This window comes from Bos grunniens, chromosome 17, assembly GCF_055505025.1.
Source record: "Bos grunniens cultivar Pamir isolate PY7600 chromosome 17, Bosgru_T2T1.0, whole genome shotgun sequence".
In the NCBI taxonomy this organism is placed as follows: domain Eukaryota; kingdom Metazoa; phylum Chordata; class Mammalia; order Artiodactyla; family Bovidae; genus Bos; species Bos grunniens.
Genome location: NC_141181.1, coordinates 44,118,267 through 44,142,130, shown reverse-complemented (window position 1 = coordinate 44,142,130; position 23,864 = coordinate 44,118,267). Strand labels below are relative to the sequence as shown.

Genomic DNA, 23,864 nt, shown 5'->3' with positions numbered 1-23,864 from the left:
AGGTGAGCCTGGAAAACCTCATGCAAAGTGAAACAAGCCAGACACAGAGAGACAAATAGTTTGTGATCTCACTGATATGTGGAATTTAAAAAGTCAAACTCTGTAGAGTCAGACAACTACAGTGGTGGTTGTCAGAGACTGGGGTGGGAGATGGGCAAATGTTGGTTCCAGGGCATATGCTTTGTGTTACAAGATGAATAACTTCTGGGCAGTGAACAGCATGGTGACTAGAGTAAACAATACTGAACTATACACTTGAAATTGGTGAACAGAGTAGATCTTAAGTATTCTCACCACGCACATACACAAAGATAAGTATGTGAGGTGACAGGTGCATTAATTAACTTGACTGATGTAATCATTTCATAGTGTATATGTATGCTGCATCACCACAACATACACCTAAAAAGAATCACATTGTACAACCTAAACATATGCAATTTCTATTTGCCAATTAACCACATTAAAGCTGGAAGAAATAATAAAAAACTGAAGAATCACTCACTGAGTGTGATGAAGACCCTTGTGGGGGAAGGGGAGCTGTATGTGGCCTTCAGTGACCATAAGGTTCTGGAATATCAGGGAAACAGCTATCAGTTCTGCTTCTTTGTCTGGATGTCACTTACACAGGTGTGTTAGTTTATAAAAATTCAGCAAGCTGTACACATCTAATATGTGCCGCAAGCTTTATACAGTGACAGTCACTTTAACATTTCAGGTTCTGTGAAAACTAACCATTTGAGCTGTATGCAGCCTAATGTTTTCTTAAGGATAACTTTTGTTAAAAACAATGGAAATAAATGCATTCATTTTACATGTTGAGTACAGTTCAATTCAGTCGCTCAATCACATCTGTCTCTTTGTGACCCCATAGACTGCAGCATGCCAGGCTTCCCTGTCCATTTTTATCATTGTAAAGCCAAAGTGTTTTGAGTTATATTGATACAACTTTCTTAGATACAAGCCTTATTTGTGAAAAAATCCTATGAGCACTAAAAAAATGCCTAGATTATGTTGCAATTAATTAGAATTGATTTCAAAAAATTTTACTTAAATATCTCTGAAATTGGCTTTGTTCATCTGACTAGGTTTGTCATAATCTTGGGGCTCATAGTTCTCCCTTTCCAGTGTGAAATTACTAAATGCGAATGAAACAATCATACCTCGGAATATCAAAAGGACAGAAGGTATTAGCAAAATATCTGCAAAATGGCTTGAGCTGTGTTAAATTAGTATGCCCAAACTGCTTTAAATGAGGCTGAAACAAACCTGAATCAGAGACACACTCTTAGAGGCATAGGGAAGGCAGATGGAATGGCCCCAGAGGCATCGAGATACCCGTGGCTCAGTGAGCTCCTTGAACTCAGCCGGCAGAGTCATCACGGGTCTTTGGCATCAGCAGGAAAGATGTCTCATGACTAGAGTCTTGAATTAACTGATTCTCCAAATATTAGCAATGCTCCAAATATTCCCTGAGCCTCAGTTTTCTTGTCTGTTGAACAGTAATCCTAATACTAAGCTTTTGGTTTGTCTGGGTTTAGATAAAGTATATACCACGCACTTGGTATAAACCTACAGCACAGGCAAGGATAAGAACACTGTGGAAAAAAGAACAGTTCTTTACAAAGTATAACTGCTGATCAAAGGTTATTTATTATCCTCATTTTATTTAAATGGATAAGTAAGCAGATTGATCATTTTAACATGTACTTATGAATTATTTCCTACCATGAAATTTCTTAATAGCATCCTAATTTGTGTGATCAATTAGAAATGTGGACATTGTTTCTAATCACTAGTCTAACTGTGCAAATTATTTATACCATGTGCAATTATGATGTAGCCCCATTTCCTTGCCTTCAAATAAGCACAGTTTCTTTCAAAGTAAATATTACCCAGCCATGCAAGTAGTTTGACCTTTCATGCCATTGTCTATCATTCATTCATTCAACAAATATTTTTGGAGTAATGACTGTGTGTCAGATTGTGCTAGGTGCCCATAATAGAGTAGTGACCAACTCAGAGACCCAGTCCCTCATAAAGCATATGACAAAGAGACACGCAAAAATAACTGTAATAAACAAATAATTTAGTATAGTAGTTGGTGATGTGTTATAAGGGGAAAAAAAGGAACAAGGTAAGAGAGAATTGAAGGGGATGGGTAGTTCTCATTGAAACAATGATACCTGACACTGGTGTCAGTGACACTGAAGCAGGTTAGGGATTTAAGCTGGCTGTCATCTAGGGGAAGAGCATTCCAGGCAGAGGGAATGGCCAGTGCAAAGCCCAGGGCTGCAGGGGGCTGGGTGGGGCTGGAGTGGAATGAGCCAGACTGGCTTCTGGGAGGACCTCAGCTTCTTTCTGTGAAATTCAGTGTTTAAGCCCAGGAACTTACTGCATTTTTTAAAATGCATTTTAGATTTTAAAAGGATCAGCTGAGAAGACACTTAGGAAGGACCAGGGTAAAAGCAGAGACCAGTTGGGAGGTGATGATCCAGATGAGAGGTCCCGGGGACTCAAGTGAGGCTGTGACAGTGGGGATGGCTGGATTTGGGATGTATTCTGAAGGAAGAATCAGGAGGAGTTTCTGACAGATTTGCATGGGAGGTAACAGGACATAAACACATGCTTCTGTTTTCCCAGAAAATTATGGTGAATGAAAACATTACATTTTTAAATTTGAAAGCTTGTGTACTTTTGTTTGCTCAAAATGCATGCTTTCTATAGATTGTACGCGATGAAACTACATGTGAAACAAATGAAAGCTTTGTACACTGATTTTTCAGAATGATATACTGTGAGTCTCGGCAGGAGAGGTCTCTGCAAAGGAGTCTTGGATGCCTGGTGGTCCTGCCTGCCGTGTCCCCTCTGCTCAGACTTTTAGAGGGTACCACGTGGTTGATGCTGTCAATCTATTTCATTTCCATCAACCAGAGTCAAAATGTCATTTAATGATTTAATTAATTGAGCTCTGCTGGCTCTTGACCTTGGGATTTCCAAACCTGGGACTCAATCTGTCTTCCTTGCAATCTTTGCCAGGCTGTCTTAAGAAGAATTTCATGTGACTGTCAAGGGAAAACTACCTTCAGTGCTTTCGGCTGTCAGAATCCTGTCATCGCTGCAGATGTTGTTCACTGTGACTCAGGCTGTGAGGTGAGGCTTTGATTTTATTGTCACTTTCTTTTCTTTTAATGATCTGAGAGCACGCCTCCCTCCACTGTGTTGTGCACGTGTGTGTCACACTGGGTATTGTTACATAATTGCTTTAATGCAGAATGTGAGCTGTTTCATCCTCTCACTAAAAAGATAATTCTGCAAAAAACTTTTTCAGTCCCCAAAGGTTTTATCTGACATTCTCATGGATGATGGAATATTTGAAATACTTACTAAAAAAATAAATGTTAAGTGATCGATTGATTGATTAGTGAGAAGCTGGGTCTCTTTTTCTCAGGGACTCCCAGGACTGTTAAAAAAAAAACACAACAATTGGTTAGGGGAAATTTATGACTCTTCCAGACTTCAGTGAATATAAGATTAACTCTTACTCTTTTGCAGTGTCTATTTTTAATGCTTTTTACTTTATTCTTCATAAAGACAATGCATTTTGTCCCCTTTGAGAACCGTGGAAATCATTCTTAAATACTTCAGGGAATAATTGATGTGTTAACCTGTGTTAGTCATTTAATTCACTTTACATGTGTTTACATTTTATTTGGGTTTGGACAAATGTATAATGATATGTATCCATCATTATAATTATTATACAGGCTATTTTCACTGCCCTAAACAACTTCTGGGCTCTGTCCTATTTATCTCTTCCCTCCACCACCCCTGTAACCACTAATTTTTTTTACTGTCTCCATAATTCTACCTTTTCCAGAATGTCATATAATTAGAATGATGAATAATTATGTAGCCTTTACAGATAGTCTTCCTTGCTTTATAATATGTGTTTGGGATTACTCCCTTTTCCCCCATGGGTCTGTCTGGATGTACAAATTTATTCACCTACTGAGGACCTGGTGGCTCAGTGGAAATAATCTGCCTACGATGTAGGAGATGTGATGAGAGCTGCGAGTTTGACCTGTTGGACGGAAAGATCCCCTTTGGAAGGAAATGGCAATCCACTCCAGTGTTCTGGCCTGGGAAATGCCATGGACAGAGGAGCCTGGCGGGCTACAGCCCATGGAGTCTCAATAGAGTCAAACACGACTTAGCAACTAAACAAAACAACTGAAGGACATCTTTGTTGCTCTAAGTTTTGGCAGTTATAAATAAATATTTATTCTATAAACATCTGAAATGTGTACACCATGAACATCTGTGTGCAGGTTTAAGTGTGGACATCAGTTTTCAGCTGTCTTGGGTATATGCCAAGAAGTTTAATTATTAAAGTCATATGTTAAAGAATGTCTAGTTTTGTAAAAAACTTCCAAACTGTCTTCCAAAGTGGCTTCTCCATTGTGACATCCCACCAGCAGTGAATGAGAGCTCCTGCTGCCCCACAGCTCATCAGCATTTTGTGCTGTCAGTGTTCCAGATTGTGGCCATTCTAATAGATGTGTCGGGGTGTCTTGTTGTTTGGGTTTGCATTTCCCTGATGACATATGATATGGAATATCTTTCCATATGCATTTTTGCCATTCATATATCTTTTTTGGTGAGGTGTCTTCTGAAAGTTTTGGCCCATTTAGAAATTGCATTGTTTTCAATAAATAAAGTGTTTGTAAATAAACACTTATTTATCCAATGTGTCTTTTGCAAACATTTTCTCACATTTCTAATTCTCTTGATGTTAGCATTCACACAGCAGAGTATTTAATTTTAAGGAAGTCTGGCTTATGGACTATTTCTTTCATGGATTGTGTCTTTAATGTTGTATGGTATTAACATATTTTGATTTTACCTCCTAGTTTGGAATGACCATTCAGAGGTTTGTGTCTCCTTTTTGCTCCCAAGACTCACAGGTGTGACTGGGATGTCCTATGAACATGTGCATTACGATGTCACAGTGACCAAACTCACTGGTTGTTCAAGTCACGCACTGCACAAGAATAACAATCTTATATTCAGAAAAGATAACTTCAACCAAATTAGATTTCCTGACTCCCTTTATACTCAAAAGCCAAATAAAGTTATTCCCAGCAAAATAATTACATTCCTCAGAAAAAGAAGTCAATGTGATGGCAACTGCAGCAACTGTATCCTTGTTAAAAAAAAAACAAAAAAGTAGAAAAGAAATTGCCAACTAAAGATAAGGAGAGCAAAGTTCATTATTGCCAGAATATCAAGGGGGATATTCCCCGGAGGATTGAGAGAGGATGTTATATAACTGGGATTTTCCTGGATAATATGTTGAAACTATAGAGGGATAAAACTTAAAATTATTGTTCTCAGAGATTCTCTAGTTTCAGGGTAGAAAGACAACGAATGTGGTTTTGGTTCTGACCATTTCTTTCTACAAGGCAAATCTTGCTAGAGTTTTTTTGACTTCCAAGTATTGTGCCCCTGACCTAGTATTGTACTGGAGCTGGACTATGCTGATTCAAGGTGGTTATCTAAGCTCATACATTACCAACTTTCTCTTCAGTTCCAGCATGGTGGTGGCTTAAGATCAGCCAAGGTAGGGAAATATTTACACAACAGAAATTGGCAAATACTTAAACCAGTCCTGCCTACCAGTGTCCACTATTAATGAGTCACCAGCATACCATCAGCCTGATCCAGTGAACTCTGATAAGCAGGTACCACTGCTGCTTCCATCTCCACACAGAGCCAGCATCTCCTTCGTGATGCAGCGTGCATAGTAAATAAGCCACTAACCATTTATAGGGTGAGAATTATAAGATCTTTTCTACAGTACAAGTATGTTTCCTCTGTACAGTGAACTAGTTTGCATATTCTTTTACAGTTTATAAAATATGTGAACCTTTACAGACTCATTCCCATTTTTTCCCACAACATTCCTAGGTACAGTAATTACGATTCCATTTAACTTATGAAGAAAGTACAGAAGAGAGAGACTGACAATTACTCAGAATCAGAAAGCTTATTTAATTGGTGTCTTTTTTCCCTGCACTGTCATTGTGTAGAAGGACAGAAATATTATTCATATATGGATATTTTTCTTTTAATGTGTTAATTATAATCTTAATCCTTACAACAATCTATCTTGATAATGTTTTGAAATTCAAGCTATTTGTAATTACTGCTTATAGCATTAGAAAAAATTTTGACATAATGATAACAGTAATTACCTTTAGATGCTTATTATGTGTGGATGTTGTGCTAAGCATTTACCTACACAATCTCATTCAAAACTCCCAGGATACTATAAATACCCACATTTATATAAAGGAATGGATACAACGGTAGAGAACTTGCCCCAGATGGCAATATCTGCAGGGTATCACTATGCTCCACTCTGTGGCTTTCATCACTGTGTAAACATTGCTGCAGCCCCCACTTGGTGATTGCCCTTCTCCATATTCATTTAAAGAGGTTTTTTCATACACAGATTAGCTTAAATGCATTGTAATTTGTGACCAGATATCTTTAAACAATCTATATGTCATTGTTTTAACTTTAATAATTTTCCTTCCTTCACGGATCTTGTCATTTATGTATCAGTTCAATACCTATGCAGTGAAAAGAAGGCAATGTCCAGTTTTTAAGTGCCCTGCCTCCAAAGTCAGAGTTTATAAAATGGGATTATTCATATTTAATTCAAAGGATTGCCTAGAGAACTCCTTCTCAACCTTTCACAAGTCAGGACAAGTGCACAGAACAATCACATCTGAGCAGCTGGCTGGGTGCAGAGGTAAGGTTGCCTCAAGCTCAGAGCTGGCTGGATCTCAGTATCTGGAACTACCTATCCCCACCCCTACCCCCCCAGGGAGATGTGTGGCCCTGGGATCATGGGCAGCGTCAATGGGATCTAGGGAGCCTGGTACACAAACGACACTCAGTTAGTTCCACTTGATTAGCTCTAGTTAGAGACTTCACTGCATTTGATGCAAACTCAAGACTGTTCAGTTCAGTTCAGTCACTCATTCGTTTCCGACTGTGACCCCATGGACTGCAGCACACCAGGCTTCCCTGACCATCACCAACTCCCGGAGTTTCTCAAACTCATGTCCATCGAGTAAGTGATGCCATCCAACCATCTCATCCCCTGTCGTCCTCTTCTCCTCCTGCCTTCAATCTTTCCCAGCAAGAAGGTCTTTTCTAATGAGTCAGTTCTTCACATCAAGTGGCCAGAGTATTGGAGCTTCAGCTTCAGCATCAGTCCATGAATGTTAGAGAGCCAAATGTATCTGTTGTGTGTCACTTTGTCACCGTTTCATCCCAACATTCCTCCCCTCCCCTCCATATTTTATTGCTGTAGGGCAGGAAAGTCAAATATCAAGTGTTTCAAATGATGTCAAAGATCCTAGTCATACCAAGTGTGGCACCCTCCCAGTAGGAAAATGCAGGAAACCAGTGGTGTGAAGAAGCGGGAATCACGGGAAACAAAGAAAGCCATTGCGTCACTTCCTCTCCGTGTGCTGACGCCCCTCCAGGCTGGCCCTTCTCTCACGCACTCCAAGACGGCCTCCGCCCTCTTCTCGATACTCGCGTAGGGAAAAGACCTGCAGCCTTGTGGCTCCCCAAAGTTGATTCTGTAATTAAAACAGTGTGACGTGTGATGGCCTCAACTGGAGCCTTGACACACAGTTAAATATTTCTCAGCTTGGCGCTACTCTAGCCGGACACCTGCCGTGGGAAGAGGGGCTTCCTTCCCTGGACTCAGCCAGACACTGGACCTTTCTTTTGCAGCCCTTACAGACATCCTGTGCCTCCCTTGGCTGAGAACTGAAGTTTCCAGTTGGCCATCTAGGACTCCTGTCTCAGCCCCCGGCCATATGTTTTGAACATCCCTGGCATCCTTCTCAGGGGGTCTTCCTGTCCCTTCAGGGGACCCGTTAACACAAGCTACCAGACATCCCCTCCCATCCTTCTCGCGCGCAGCCTGTCGGCCCACAGCAGACACACAGCTTAGAACTGTCATCACGCCAGTGCTGTTCCTTTCCAAAACATAAGACTGTGCTATAAAAGGACACTTCAGGCAGCTTATGACAACTGAGGTTTCTCAGCTCTTAAGTCGTTAGCTTCCTCTGCCCTTCAAATGTATGGAACCCATAGTGAGTTCTTTGGGTGGTCGGTTGAAGCCCCTTACTCTTCTGGTAGTGAACAAATTGCTCTCATCCCTTTCTTGTGGCTACAGGATGTATCTTTGCCTTTCGTAGCCATTTCAGTTTCAAACCTGAAACTGAAAGTTTTGTGTACTTTCTGTGAGCCCCTTTAGGGTCACACCATAGGTCCTGAAACCTCCCCCACCCCTCTATAGGTTCTGCAAATTTATCTTGTGACCTTCCTTGGAATATCAGACTGGTTTAATTGTTATGTTGCAGAGAGAAAGCCAATTCTGACTCAATGTTGGAAGCTGTTTCTTTGACTTGATCTTCATTGCTTTTGTTATTATAATCATACTTGCCTCAGAGGACCCTGTCCCACTGCCTGACTGTAAATTAAAGTGCCTTTGTTCAGCTCAGAGAGAGATTATTTGACCCTGCTCACCTGTGAATTGGGCTTCCCTGGTGGCTCAGATGGAAAAGAATCTGCCTGTGATACGGGAGACCTGGGTTGATCCCTGGGTTGGGAAGATCTCCTGGAGGAGGGCATGGCAATCCTCTCCAATATTCTTGCTGGAGAATTCCATGGACAGAGGAGCCTGGCGGGCTACAGTCCATGGGGTCGCAGGGTTGGACACGACTGAGCGACTAACACATACACATCTGTGAATAGAAGAGATTAAGAAACCCCTTCCAAAGTCTGGCCATTCAGTTGGAGATGTTTTGTAAGACTGAAAACCGTTTCACTTCACGTTCCCACTGCCTCTCCCTCTCTGTTCTACGTTTTGACTTTAGTTGCTCATTGCTTCTTTCTCTTCACTCTACAAAAGAGCCTGGTATCCAGATCCAGACAAGATTGGCATTTTGAGATGGTAGCCTGTTATCTTCTTAGTCAGCTGGCTCCCCGAATAAAGTCCCTTCCCAGTTATAATGGTAAAATCGCTACTAAACCAAATCAGAATTACTACCTATATTTAGATAATTTAATTGTCTAGGTATGTGATTTACACAGGTGAAATAAAACTGTCTTAAAACCAGGAACACTTTGCTTATAAAAGTCATGGTTCATGTCAAAACTCTCTGAGGGTGCTGTGATAATTGAGGGTAAATTCATCAGCAGATTAAATCAGTAGCATAGAGTTTTAAATTATCCCAAAGGACATAATTATGGTTTAGATGATGTGAAATTGGAAATAATGTTTACGATTTTAGTATGTGAGACTGGAACTCAAGGCAACCCTGATAGGAAATTAGAAGACAGAAAAATAATTATTCCTGCTACTCTAATCCTGGGAAACTTGCCAGATTCCAGTCGATCACGCTGCAATCAGGACATCCTGGTGCCGTGGTTGCTTGGCAACCATTCTCCCATTTTTTTTCTCTTCCAGGGGTGCAGGACACCATGTCATTTGGGACTGAAGTCTGCAGATAAGAAATTCAAGCTCATGACATCAGCCAGGGCTTATTTGGTGTGGACACAGCCTGGGATTTCATGTCAGACAAACCCAAATTCAAATATTGACCTTGGAGAAGATAATTAACCTTTTTGGAATTTGCATTAAAGCTGAATTCAGGTTTCACTTGCTATCCTAAAGTAGATTATCTCCTTGAAACCTTTGCAAGCTAAAATGGTATAGAGTGAAGAGGCGGTTACCTTAGGACACCTCTTGCTAATGGAGGCACAAAATTAAGATAAAGCACAGATGCTCACAGCCACATTTCAGTGTTCTGGAGGCGGGATGCTGAGGTGCTGAGTGTGGTTTGGGGGACACACCATGGCATGGCCACTCTCACTGCTTGGTTGTGCACCGCTGCCTCTGTAACTGCTCAGCTACCTGTAAGACAAATAGTACTTTCACTTCCTGCCTTTTATTCCATAATGGTGAATTTCTTTCCATGTGAAAACAGGAACTAATGCAGATCTTTCCTAAAAGCAAAGTGCATAAAGGGAGGAGGGGTGGGAGGGGGTTATCCACAGTTAACCAAGCAATTGATTTTTTTTTTTTTCCATTCAAAAAATAGTTGCTGAGTGCTGGGTAGCAGGAATTTAACAGTGAAGGGAACGTGGTTGCTGTCCTCCTGAAGACTACAGTCTAAAGGATGTGATGACTAGATATGAGTAGCTAAGAATAAACAAGCATGCAGGCTGTGGTTGTGGCTGGGAGGGAAGCAAACAGCGGGATGGAGGTGGTTAGACAGAAAATACAAGGGGAGACCTGCCTTAGGGGAGTGAAATCAGAGAAGCTCCCTTAAAGAAGGGACATTTAAGAAGAGACTCTGAAGGAGCCTGCCAAGAAGTGGCTCTGAGTTGGAGAAGAAGTCAGAATGGATTATTGCTATTACAGCATGAGGCAGGATTGGACTGTGTGTGAAGGGATTTATGTACTGGGCAGAGTGTGGAACAAACAGGGAGACATAGTACTCCAAGTCCTTAAGAGTCCCCTCTGGGAGTGCCAGCTCAGGTCTCCAAAGCCCTGGCTGCAGAGGCCGAGGTGGGCAGTGGCAATCTGGGGAAACTCTGCCCTGTTCTACTTCTTCCAAAGCCATCTGTGTAAAACCCTGTAGTGTGCTAGGAACCAAGGGTGTTAGCTTACAGTGAAAAACCTTTTAATGCAAATTGGAATCCATAATTCCTTAACCTGCGTGAGTGTGAGTGCTCACTCATGTCTGACTCTGTGTGACTCCAGAGACTGTAACCCACCAGGGCCCTCTGTCCATGGGATTCTCTAGGCAAGTATACTGGAGTGGGATGCCATTTTCTCCTCTAGGGGATCTTCCCAATCCAGGGATCAAATCCATGTCTCATATGTCTCTTGCATTGGCAGGCGGGTTCTTTACCACTAGCGCCATCTGGGAAGTTAATTGTTGACTGTGGATCATCGAAAAAGCAAGAGAGTTTCAGAAAAACATCTACTTTTGCTTTATTCACTACGCCAAAGCCTTTGACTGTGTGGATCACAAGAAACTGTGGAAAATTCTTAAAGAGATGGGAATACCAGACCACCTGACCTGCCTCTTGAGAAATCTGTATGCTGGTCAGGAAGCAACAGTTAGAAATGGACATGGAACAACAGATTGGTTCCAAATAGGGAAAGGAGTACGTCAAGGCTGTATATTGTCACCCTGCTTATTTAACTTATATACAGAGTACATCATGAGAAACTCTGGGCTGGAAGAAGCACAAGCTGGAATCAAGATTGCTGGGAGAAATATCAATAACCTCAGATATGCAGATGACACCACCCTTATGGCAGAAAGTGAAGAAGAACTAAAGAGCCTCTTGTTGAAAGTGAAAGAGGAGAGTGAAAAAATTGGCTTAAAGCTCAATATTCAGAAAACTAAGACCATGGCATCTGGTCCCATCACTTCATGGCAAATAGATGGGGAAACAGTGACAGACTTTATTTTTGGGGGCTCCAAAATCATTGCAGATGGTGACTGCAGCCAAGAAATTAAAAGACACTTTCTTCTTGGAAGAAAAGCTATGACCAACCTAGACAGAATATTAAAAAGCAGATGTTACATTGCCAACAAAGGTCCATCTAGTCAAAGCTATGGTTTTTCCAGTAGTCATGTATGGATGTGAGAGTTGAACTATAAAGAAATATGAGCACTGAAGAACTGATGCTTTTGAACTGTGGTGTTGGAGAAGACTCTTGAGAGTCCCTTGGACTGCATGGAGATCCAACCAGTCCATCCTAAAGGTAATCAGTCCTGACTATTCATTGGAAGGACTGATGCTGAAGCTGAAATTCTAATACTTTGGCCACCTAATGCGAAGAACTGAGTCATTGGAAAAAAACCCTGATGCTGGGAAAGATTGAAGGTGGGAGAAGAAGGGGACAATAGAGTATGGGATGGTTGGATGGCATCACCAACGTGATGGGTATGAGTTTGAGTAGGCTCCAGCAGTTGGTGATGGACAGGGAAGCCTGGCGTGCTGCAATCCATGGGGTTGCAAAGAGTTGGACACGACTGAGCAACTGAACTGAACTGAACTGTGAAACCTCAGCGCAGCATTGGGAACATTGAGCAGCCCAATAAATACGTGTAAAAATCTGTAGGACAGGAACAAATGAATGATCCAGGCACTAAAGAACATCATAACACTAAGCTGTTTATTACATTCACTGCAAATCTTAATTAATTCTTGTTTAAAAGGATTTCATGTAGCCAGGATAAAAGATCCTATGATGAAAATAACTATTGTTGTAATAAAGTTTGCAGCCTCTGTAAACACTTATTCAATCTCCTCCTCTGATTGCCTTAATTTTCCTTGTTAAAATATTTATTTTTTCATGGTTATTTCAAACTTGTTTATAATAAGCAAAATATGACAGTTTATCATTTTTTGCAAAAGGAAGAAAACTGCCTGTAAACCATGCCTCCATCATTAACTCTGTGACCTCTAGAGCACAGAAGGGAATTCTCATGACGAATTTGGATGTGCAGCATTTGGAGGAGGCAAATAAAATTGTGCAGACTGTTGTGGAGATTACTGCATACAGAATCTATCAGCTTCTAGGAAAGGAAGGACTTTTCCCGGTGGACACAAGTAGAGATCGTTTTTCAAATGTTGGTACCTTTTTCTTTCTTTTGACCTAAAGCCCATTTACCACTAAAGTCTTTGAGTCTCATCTTGTGTTTCCCCCACTGTCCCAGAATTAACTGAGCCTTCCGAACCAACCAGCATTAAATTTATCGACTGTGTAGATTTTTTTCAAATTCTCTTGATAATAATATACTGTAATATTTATGTTTTAAATTTATTTCCAAAACAATCCAAGCTGACAAAAATAAATATAGGATGATAGTAATGGAATAAAAGAAAAACAATCAGCCCCTCTCACAGAGAGAAATACAGCATTTATTGGGTAAATGTTTTAGACAAACTTCCTACATTTTGCTTATTTACACGTTTTTAAATGTGGTATGTGGTCCATGTTTTTTTCCAGCCATGTTTATCAAAACTTATCCATACATAGATAAAATTATTTTTTCCTTATTTCAGTAACCACATGTGTTTATACATAATACATGTAATATGTACATCAGAATTTAATTTTATCAATCACTATTTCTTGACATAGAACTAGTTTTCAACTTTTAATTCTTAGAAACAATGTCAAGATAATACCCTTTAATAAATTTTGCATGTACTTCTGACTGTCTTTAATATGTGGAAATGGAACTTATTAACCAAGATTTTATAACATTTTTCAGCATGTGATACCATTGCAAGCTGCCCTCCAAAAGTGTAAAAATTTATGCTCTCACACTGTGTCACATAACCATATTCTGAAACTAAACCAATGTGAAAATATAATGTGATGTTCAAAGTTGAACTGAAATTAAAATCATGTGCTAATTTTAATTAACGTGCTAACAGTAATGCTAATTGAAGTACGCGGTAATTTTGAAGAAGGATGTCTCAGAATTGCCTTGGAAAATTAGCTGTCCATCTCTTCTTGGCAAAAGGAGGCACGGAGGCAGGCGTTTAACTCTAGAGGATGTCAGATTCAATGCAGCTGGATTCAGAGGCATGAATTGCTGTGAAGGGCATCCAGTGGCCATTAGAGAGCAGAGCACAGGCAGGAAATGACCCAGCACAGGAGGCTCCTGTTTACTTATCACAGTCAGAGAGACTGATGAGGTGCTATGATCTGAGCAGATCATAGCTCTTCTAGGCATTAGAGCGAGTAGGAAAAGTGTGGGTGTGTTTCTCAGCCTCCACAGGCGTATTCATTTAAGGGAAAAGATGTGGACAATGGACGAATTCCACAGCTATACAAGGCAGTATTTGAAAAATAACAATTAAGTTGCACAAGTCAGTGTAATTTGTGGGGGAAAAGGTGAAATTTGAACTGAATATTGCAGGGTGGGCCAAACTGGGGTAGTAAGAAAAGCAGCACAATCCAAACAATCAGAAATGAACTGGAATGTGGTATAACGGATTCTCATCAGACCCTTTGGTTGGAAAGGGAGGAGGCTGTTGCCAAGTGTCGAACGTGATGTGGAAAGATTTGTTAGAGCACATGTGAGAGAGTTGGATTCTAGGCTAAGAAAATTCCACTCTAACCTAGGAATTAAAGTGAGTCACTTAAGGGCCTCTGTGTAGGGACATAAAATGAAGGCCACGATTCATCTGTTGGTACAGGCATGCATAACAAATATTTATTGAAGACCTACTATGAGCTGCACATTAGGAAAGAAAATTAGATTTAAAATACACACATATATATATATTTATTTTTGACTGTGTCAGGTCTTAGTTGTGGCATATGGGGTCTCAGACATCCAGCTAGAGATCGAACCCGTGTCTCCTACACTGTAAGGGGGATTCTCAACCAGTGGACCACCAGGCAAGTCTCTCAGATGCTTTTTGAAAGTTGCTGGAAGAATAAAGCCTACAGTTTGTGCAGAACTATTCATGGAAATACTAATGTTACTTTGGCTTTGCTGCCATAGACAAATCAAATCATAGAGAACACGAGTGCATGCTGGGAAGATATTTGACCCATGTCACATGTTCCCATATTCAGGGACCTGGGCTGTAGAAAAGCTCTGGTCCTCTCCCTACCATGTGGACTGGAGCTCACTGAGAGAGAAGTCATATGTGTACAGGGTGGGATCGAGCCCCTCCCAGGCTCTGTCTTGGGGAAACAGCCTGTCACTCCTCCCATCGTTCACACTGTGACCTTTCTGAGTAGACTCTGCCCCTGCTGAAGGGACCCAGAGTTGCCCAGCTCCATCAGTAATTAAGTGGATAACTGATTCCCAGGAGGTAAAAGCATTTGTAAGCCCACTTGGCAACATCTGAAAACACTCTCTCCACCAGTTTTGCCAGGAGTGAAGTTGGCCTTTTGATCTCTTGGTGATTTCTGAGAGCTGTCTAAGTGTCCTGAAACAATGCAGGGAAGAAACTATTCACCCCTTCCCACCACAGAGCTGAAGCTCCAACACTTTGGCCACTTGATGTAAATTGAGAACAGCTGACTCTTTGGAAAAGGCCCTGACACTGGGAAAGATTGAAGGCAGAAGGATAAGAGGATGGCAGAGGATGAGATGGTTGGATGGCATTACTGATTCAAGGGACATGAACTTAATTGAACTCTGGGAGATGGTGAAGGACAGGGAGGCCTGGTGTGCTGCAGTCCATGGAGTCACAAAGAGTTGACATGACTTAGTGAGTGAACAGCAACAACCATGGGGGTAAGTTGTGATATGGAGCACCTAAAATATGTTTTCTTTCAGGCTTTTGTTTTCTGAAAGCCTGAATTCTGGAGGATATTTTGCAAGTAAGGTTGAAAGCATCCTGTGCTTTGAAGAGAGTGACTCTCAGGTTCAGTGGGTAATCATGAGGGTCCCTAAGGCTCAGACAGAGACAGGGTCCCCAGGAGCTTTGGTTTTGCAGATCTGTGTCCAGAACCCTGGTAGATGAGCACAACTGAGGGGTGCATCTCACAAGTCTGGACTCTCAGCCCTGAGTTTCCAGCTTCAGGGGACTCCAGTGCCCGGGGCTGGTGAGCATGGGGCTGAGTTACTGCATGTAAAGTGGGATGACCATGTATGTCAGCCTTCCTGGAACAGCCCTGACTTATTCTGTGTTTTCCTGGAGTAATTTTAGGGCTCCCTTATAACACTTCAGTGGGCCCCATTTGGGATGATAAATTGTAAAGTCACCCTTAACATATTTCAGAGACCAGGCAGGACTGTGCAGTAAGGATTCTAGTGGTGAGAAGTGTGGACAATAGTGAAGTGAAGTGAAAGTGTTAGTTGCTCAGTTGTGTTTGACTCTTTGTGACCCCACAGACTGTAGCCCACCAAGCTCCTCTGTCCATGGGATTTTCCAAGCAAGAAATACTGGAGTGGGTAGCCATTTCCTTCTCTAGGGGATCTTCCCCACCCAGGGATCAAACCCATTGCAGGCAGATCCTTTACCATCTGAGCCACCAGGGAAGCCCATGGACAATAGTAAATTAGTAAGAAATCCTCAACCAAACTTCAGTAGATAGAAGCTCCTCATGTGTAACTTCACATAGCCCTTCCCAGGGGCTGGGATTGGATCCCATCTTCTTCCTTTTCTGGCTTCCAAATCTTTGCCTTTCAGTCTGTGATGTAGGACATGCTTCACATTCTTCCAAAACATCATGGATAGATTTCTCACCAGGGCCCACACGTTCAGTAAAACATAGAAATGCCTGGTATTATGGACTGAATGTGTGTGTCGCTGCCAAGTTCATATGTAGAAATCCTAGGTCCAAAGTGATGGTATTAGGAGATGAGGGCTTTGAGGAATGCTTAGGTTGTGAGGGCAGAGCCCTCATATGGGATCAGTATCCTTATACAAAGAGACACTGACATGTGGCCTCTCTGCTCTCTGCTGGGTGAGGAAGTGGCTGTTTATAAACCAGAAGGGCCTCCCAGAGTCCAACTGCATGGGATATATTGACCAGCCAACAGTGCGAAATGTCTGCCGCTGAAGCCACCCAGTCTGTGGTATTTTGTAATAGCAGCCAGACCGATTAAGTGCTCAGGAACTTATATTTGGTTAATAACACATGGCTCAAGTGGTAAACAACCCACCTGCCAGTGCAGGAACCACAGGAGATGTCGGTTTGATCCCTGGGTTGTGAAGATCCCCTGGAGTAGGAAATAGTTACCCACTCCAGTATTCTTGCCTGGAGAATCCCATGGACAGAGGAGCCTGGCGGGCTGCAGTCCATGGGGTCACAAAGAGTCAGACGTAACTGAGAACACACATGCACTATAATAACATGTAGTCCTTTATCACAGGGCATCCTCCACTGCTGCATCCCTGTCCACCTCCTTGTAGTCACATGGGAATCCCCCAGTGACCCTTCAACTCGTCAGCTAGGTCCCCAGCTCAGGGCTTCAGCCTTTGATGTCTCTTCCTCTGGCGATGCTCTTGCAGATTTTTATGCACATTCTGCTCCCTCAGATGAAATCAGGTCTCTATTCGAATGTCCCTTCCTCACTGGCCCTCCTTCAGCAGACCTAGCAAAGGGCATTCATGCAGCCCCTTCCTGTTCCTCTGGACTGTCTATTCTCTTGCTGGGCTTTATGTCTCCCTTTAGTTGTTTCTTTTTTGTTCGTTCTTTTTTTAAAAATGTGAATGTCATGGTATCTAAACTCTGGGGAAAAGTTTCTTTTTTTCTAGCAGATATGGGTTTTCCCATAGTTCATTTTTTAAGATGAATTTTTATTGGAGTATAGATGCTTTACAACATTGAGTTAATTTCTGCTGTACAGCAAAGAGAATCAGCTATGCATGTACATATATATCCTCTGTTTTGGATTTTCTTCCTGTTTAAGTCACCACAGAGCACTGAGTAGGGTTCCCTTTGCTATACAGTAGGTTCCCATTAGTTGTTTATTTTATACACAGTGTAAATAGTATATATGTGTCAATCCCAGTCTCCTAATCCATCCCACTCCCCCTTCCCTCTTTGGTGTCTGTATGTTTATTCTCTATGTCTGTGTCTCTATTTCTGTTTTGCAAATAAAAACATCTATACCATTTTTCTAGATTCCACATATATACCCTAATTTAATACACAATATCCCATAATTCTTAATACTTTTTGGCATACAATGTCCTTACTTGCATATCTGATTACTAACCCTCTTCTCCTCCTATAAGGTAGGCTACTAGATAGCATATCTAGTAGCAGAGACATTACTTTGCCAACAAAGGTCCGTCTAGTCAAGGCTATGGTTTTTTCCAGTGGTCATGTATGGATATGAGAGTTGGACTGTGAAGAAAGCTGAGTGCTGAAGAATTGATGCTTTTGAACTGTGGTGTTGGAGAAGACTCTTGAGAGTCCCTTGGACTGCAAGGAGATCCAACCAGTCCATTCTAAAGTGAGGTACCATTTCACACCAGTCAGAATGACTGTGATCCAAAAGTTTACAAACAATAAATGCTGGAGAGGGTGTGGAGAAAAGGGAACCCTCTTACACTGTTGGTGGGAATGCAAACTAGTACAGCCACTATGGAGAACAGTGTGGAGATTCCTTAAAAAACTGGAAATAGAACTGCCTTATGACCCAGCAATCCCACTGCTGGGCATACACACTGAGGAAACCAGAATTGAAAGAGACACATGTACCCCAATGTTCATCGCAGCACTGTTTATAACAGCCAGAACATGGAAGCAACCTAGATGTCCATCAGCAGACAAATGGATAAGACAGCTGTGGTACATATACACAATGGAGTATTACCCAGCCATTAAAAAGAATACATTTGAATCAGTTCTAATGAGGTGGATGAAACTGGAGCCTATTATACAGAGTGAAGTAAGCCAGAAAGAAAAACGCCAATACAGTATACTAACACATATATATGGAATTTAGAAAGATGGTAACGATAACCCTGTATGTGAGACAGCAAAAGAGACACAGATGTATAGAACAGTCTTATGGACTCTGTGGGAGAGGGAGAGGGTCGGATGATTTGGGAGAATGGCATTGAAACATGTATAATATCATATAAGAAATGAATCGCCAGTCCAGGTTCGATGCAGGATACAGGATGCATGGGGCTGGTGCACTCGGATGACCCAGAGGGATGGTATGAGGAGGGAGGTGGGAGGGGGGTTCAGGATGGGGAACATGTGTATACCCGTGGTGGATTCATGTTGATGTATGGCAAAACCAATACAATATTTAAAGTATTAGCCTCCAATTAAAATAAATAAATTAAAAAAAAAAAAAGATCAGTCCTGGGTGTTCATTGGAAGGACTGATGCTGAAGCTGAAACTCCAGTACTTTGGCCACCTCATGCAAAGAGTTGACTCATTGGAAAAGACTCTGATGCTGGGAGGGATTGGGGCAGGAGGAGAAGGGGATGACAGAGGATGAGATGGCTGGATGGCATCACCAACTCAATGCACATGAGTTTGGGGGAACTCCAGGAGTTGGTGATGGACAGGGAGGCCTGCTGCTGCTGCTGCTAAGTCACTTCAGTCGTGTTCGACTCTGTGCGACCCCATAGACAGCAGCCCACCAGGCTCCCCCATCCTTGGAATTCTCCAGGCAAGAACACTGGAGTGGGTTGCCATTTCCTTCTCCAATGCATGAAAGTAAAAGTGAAGTCACTCAGTCGTGCCCGACTCTTAGCAACCCCATGGACTGCAGCTTACCAGGCTCCTCTGTCCATGGGATTTTCCAGGCAACAGTACTGGAGTGGGGTGCCGTTGCCTGGTGTGCTGCAATTCATGGGGTCACAAAGAGTCAGACACGACTGAGCAACTGAACTGAACTGAACTGAATGTCACTTACTCATTTTCGCTATTTCGATGCATTCTATTAATAAGAATTTTCTAAGACTCCTCTCAATTTTGATATCCATTGGTGAGAAAGAAAATAATGTACAGGAAGAGAACAATAATATTTGTTGGATACCTTCTGTAGGCCAGCCTCCAGGCAAACCCTACCTGTGAAAGTGAAAGTCATGTCTGACTCTTTGCAACCCTGTAGATTATACAGTCCATGGAATTCTCCAGGCCAGAATACTGGAGTGGGTAGCCTATCCCTTTTCCAGTGGATCTTCCTGACCCAGGAATCAAACCAGGGTCTCCCACACTGCAGGCAAATTCTTTATCAGCTGAGCCACAAGGGAAGCCCTTTCCTACCTGTCTATTTATCTAATTATCTGTCTATCCATCCATCTAATCTTCTATCATCTATCTAATTATTTACCTGTCATCTATCTAATTATCTATCCATCCACCCATCCATCCATCATCTACCTATCCATCCATATAATAATCTATTATCTATTTATCTAATTACCTATCCATTTATCTAATTCTCAATCCATCATCTAATCATCTATCTTAACCAGACATTCACACATCACATATGTAAAATGTCATCTGAAATATCTAGAAATTAAAGAAAGATAATATTTTTCTTGAATTATCCAGAGACTTGCTTCAGGTTGACTCTAATTTCTGCTAAGAGATCTTTGAATATATTCCATTAAGTATTGTTTAAAATAGCACCTAAATGCATCCCTTTAAAAGTACTAGCATCCTATGTTTTGTGAAGCATAATGATAAATCTGTCATCTTAATCTGCTGGTCTCTATCATTAGTTATAATGCAGCTATTAGGTTAACAATACTGCTGCTATATAAGGTGCACTAATTTTACATTAGGATTAAATGTTAAGGAAAATTATATCTTCCTTCAAGAAAATTATTGAACTATAAATATAGTATAATAGTGTCTGAATACCTCTCAGAGAACATCTAGGCAACTGCTTTTTAAACAGAAAGAGGTCACTGAGGACACAGGCTCTAAATAATCCAGGTTATTATAATATCTAAAAGATGCCCAATAATAGAAAGGAAAATAGACTATTCTGAGTAATAAAATAATCCAGATGGGACTTCAAGGGGTCGTTTGCTTTAGAATTCTGCCAGATTTCAATTTCAGTTGAAGTCCACAAATCACTGGAAAACTGAGATACTTAAGGTATGTCAGAGAGACGGATGGACAGGCAGCTACAGTGCAGAGGCAAGAATGCTTCAGTTTCTCGGCCTTAGATTCCTTCTACACTCCTGACACATAAGTGAAAATATCTATTTAGATAATTGCTGGAAATTATGGCTGCAACTTTGATCTAAATCAGTGTCAGCAAAGTAAAGGCCAGGCAATAATTTTGGCTTTTCTTGCCAGAAGCTTCTGTCCCAAGCACTTAACTCTGCTCTTGCAGATGAGAAGCTGCCTTGGACAAGGTAAGTGAACACGGGGGAGCTGGGTTCCAATAACACTCTGATTTAAAACACACAAAACAGAAGATGACTAGCCACACCTGGCCCAGGCCACGGTTTGCTGATCACTACTCTGAATAGCAAATAGTACATTTTAAAAGCTTATGGCAAATTCTTTAAGTGCTACCATCTCCTAGTATAATTCATATGTCTGAGATATTTCTAGATTTCAGATTTTTAACACATTTTGAATGAATTGTTTTTGTTTTCATATGAAGTTACTGAAATTAGACAAATATTTATCTGCCCCTCACTACAAGCTAGCTGCTTGTCTAGGTGCCAATGATGCCCTAGTGAATAGAAGGATCAAAGACCTTTGCCTCATGCTACTTATATCCCAGTGGGAGAGAGATGGATGATAATATATGAATAAATCACATAGTATTTTTGAAGGTGACACATGCCTTGGAAGCAGAATAAGGGTGGGACAGGGCAAAGGGGATGGAGACAGTGACGTGGGAGACGGTGGCAGTTTGCTTCATCAGACTGAGTGGTCAGGGCAGAGGTCATGCAAATGAATGCAAGCCAACTGGAAGATGCAGTGCAGATGTCTGGAAGAGCCTCTTGAGGAGGAAAGGCCAGAGCCAAGCTTGTAAACAGACAGGGGCCAGTGTGGCAGGAGGTGAGTGCTGAGCAAGGAGTTGTGGGGAGGGGCAGGCTTCGATGTAGAACTAAACCAGAGGCAAGAAAGGGGCAGGGCCAGACCCACTGGGAGGGCTTTGCTTTTGCTGTGAAAGAAACACAGGACCTCTGAGAGACTTTAAATAGAAGAGTGATGTAAGATGTTTACATCATCAGGGTGACTTTATTATGCTAGACCCTAAGCTAGTAGTAAAATATGATGAAGGCTAACAGTAGAGAGTGAGGCTCTAGTAACTCCAGGTATCGTAACATGCCCATATTCTTGAATTTGAGAAATTGAATATTTCCTGCCATATCAGTAAACAAGAATGTAACAGTCGTCAGCAATTGCAGCCACAATGGATAGTGAGTTGGTGAGCCCTGAGGAAACTTAGGAAGGAAAGAATTGCCATCCAGCAGCCATCAGACTGCAGCCGCTCCCCACAGTGAGCTCTGAGGAAACTCAGAAGGTGAGTTTCCTGGCCCCAGAAACACAGGATCCTGGCCCCAGAGAGCTGAGGTACATATCAGAGAAATAATTTCAGTGGGCCCAGACTCTCGCATCTTCCCACACACAGAAAAGTGCTAAATCCCTTAACTTGAGATATCTGGTTTTCTTCTTCATTTACAATAATCTTTTGATGTTCAGACTATCTGCCCTTTGTTGCAAAACCACATATCCTCACTCCCTTCTCACCTCCTCAGTAGTTCTGTCAGGGTTACTTGAGTTTCTGCCTTCTGGATTTGAAGTCCTAAACATTCTCACCAAATAAAACATAACTCTCAACTTTTAGGTTGTGAATATTTTTAAGTCTATAGACTGAAGAAGCTTATACTAGCCTCTTCCCAGAAACATAGCTATCCAGCACTCAGAAACCTCTGGGAAAGAACTTGCCACCATTTCGTGGGAATATACTTTTGCTACAGATAAATAAAATGTTTTCTCCTTATCTTTTCACGGCAGGCATAAGTATGACTTACCACATCCAGGCTGAGTAATCCCAGGCAGACATGCATACACCATACATAGAGCTGCCTCTGTAACATGTGTTCACCAGCAGATCCCAGCTTCACAGCCTTCGTTTACACAGATCACTTTATTTAGATGGTGCTTACTGGTAATATTAAGTCATCAGAGTTCATATTCTTGTGAAAATTCTCCCTGGAAGCCAACTCATTCATAATGAAAACCACATTTTGAGCAGTGAGATAGTCCAGCTGGTTACCCTGGTAGGACATGTTCATCTTCTTGAGCTCACTTCAGCTTTCTAAGTATTGTGTGTTTACGTGAGACATCGTCTTCTGAATTCAAGCTGAATGAAACATAAAGTCGGTGACAGGCAAACATCTCTTTTCTCTGCTACCTGAGAAGGTGTTGTCAAGAAAATGCTCTGTTCATTGGAGAAGTGATCAAAGACTCTGTTTAGCTATTACTATGTCTGTGATCAGATGAAGTTGCTCAACTGGAAGAAGATTGCAAAACTAACACATGAGAATAACTCAACCAGAGAAATATTGCTCCAGAAGTAAATCCCCCTAAGATACAACAAGCTGACTTCAAGCCAGCCTACTGCCACGGTCGTTATTAGCCTTCACCTCACCAAAGCACCCACTTTTGCGGATTAGGTCATTTGATGTTGCCACATGAGAACCTTCACTTTGTGAGTCCCCTAATACACATGGTCTTCATGTTTTGTGGGAAATATACAGTTTTATTATTTCTGTTTATCCCTTTAGGAACTGAAAACTGAGACAGAATTAAATTGATTCCTATATATACTCTTCAAAAAGGCATTTTGTTAAGGCTTTGTTTTTGGTAGAAGTTTTGCCAAATCATCTTCATTAAGAGAACTATAGCAGTTATAACTTCACAACTAATTCAGTGTTAACCTTTTTTCCCCCAAGTTCCTCTTCTTTTCCATCAGTTCAGTTTAGTTGCTCAGTCGTGTCCAACTCTATGTGACCCCATAGACTGTAGCATGTCAGGCTTCCCTGTCCATCACCAACTCCTGGAGCTTGCCTAAACTCATGTCCATTGAATCGGTGATGTTATCCAACCATCTCATCCTCTGTCGTCCCCTTCTCCTTCTGTCTTCAGTCTTTCCAAGAGTCAGGATCTTTTCCAATGAGTCAGTTCTTTGTATCAGGTGGCCACAGTATTGGAGTTTCAGCTTCAGCATCAGTCCTTCCAGTGAATATTCAGGACTGATTTCATTTAGGAGTGACAGGTTCTTTTCCATATTTACCTACATTCTCACTATCT

General features: G+C 41.5%; 1 long non-coding RNA gene across 2 annotated transcripts; it reads right to left on the bottom strand.

The window, feature by feature from the left end:
* Nucleotides 1-5,825: 5,825 nt before the first annotated feature.
* Nucleotides 5,826-22,688, bottom strand: LOC147355245 (uncharacterized). Of its 2 annotated transcripts, none has more exons than XR_015144383.1 (2): nt 8,620-8,837; nt 5,826-7,661 (listed from the first exon to the last, which is right to left on the bottom strand). It is a non-coding gene; the product is annotated as an uncharacterized LOC147355245 (long non-coding RNA). The 2 variants fall into 2 exon arrangements; XR_015144382.1 differs by lacking the exon at nt 8,620-8,837 and adding an exon at nt 22,583-22,688 and having other exon boundaries at nt 6,035-7,661.
* Nucleotides 22,689-23,864: the final 1,176 nt, after the last annotated feature.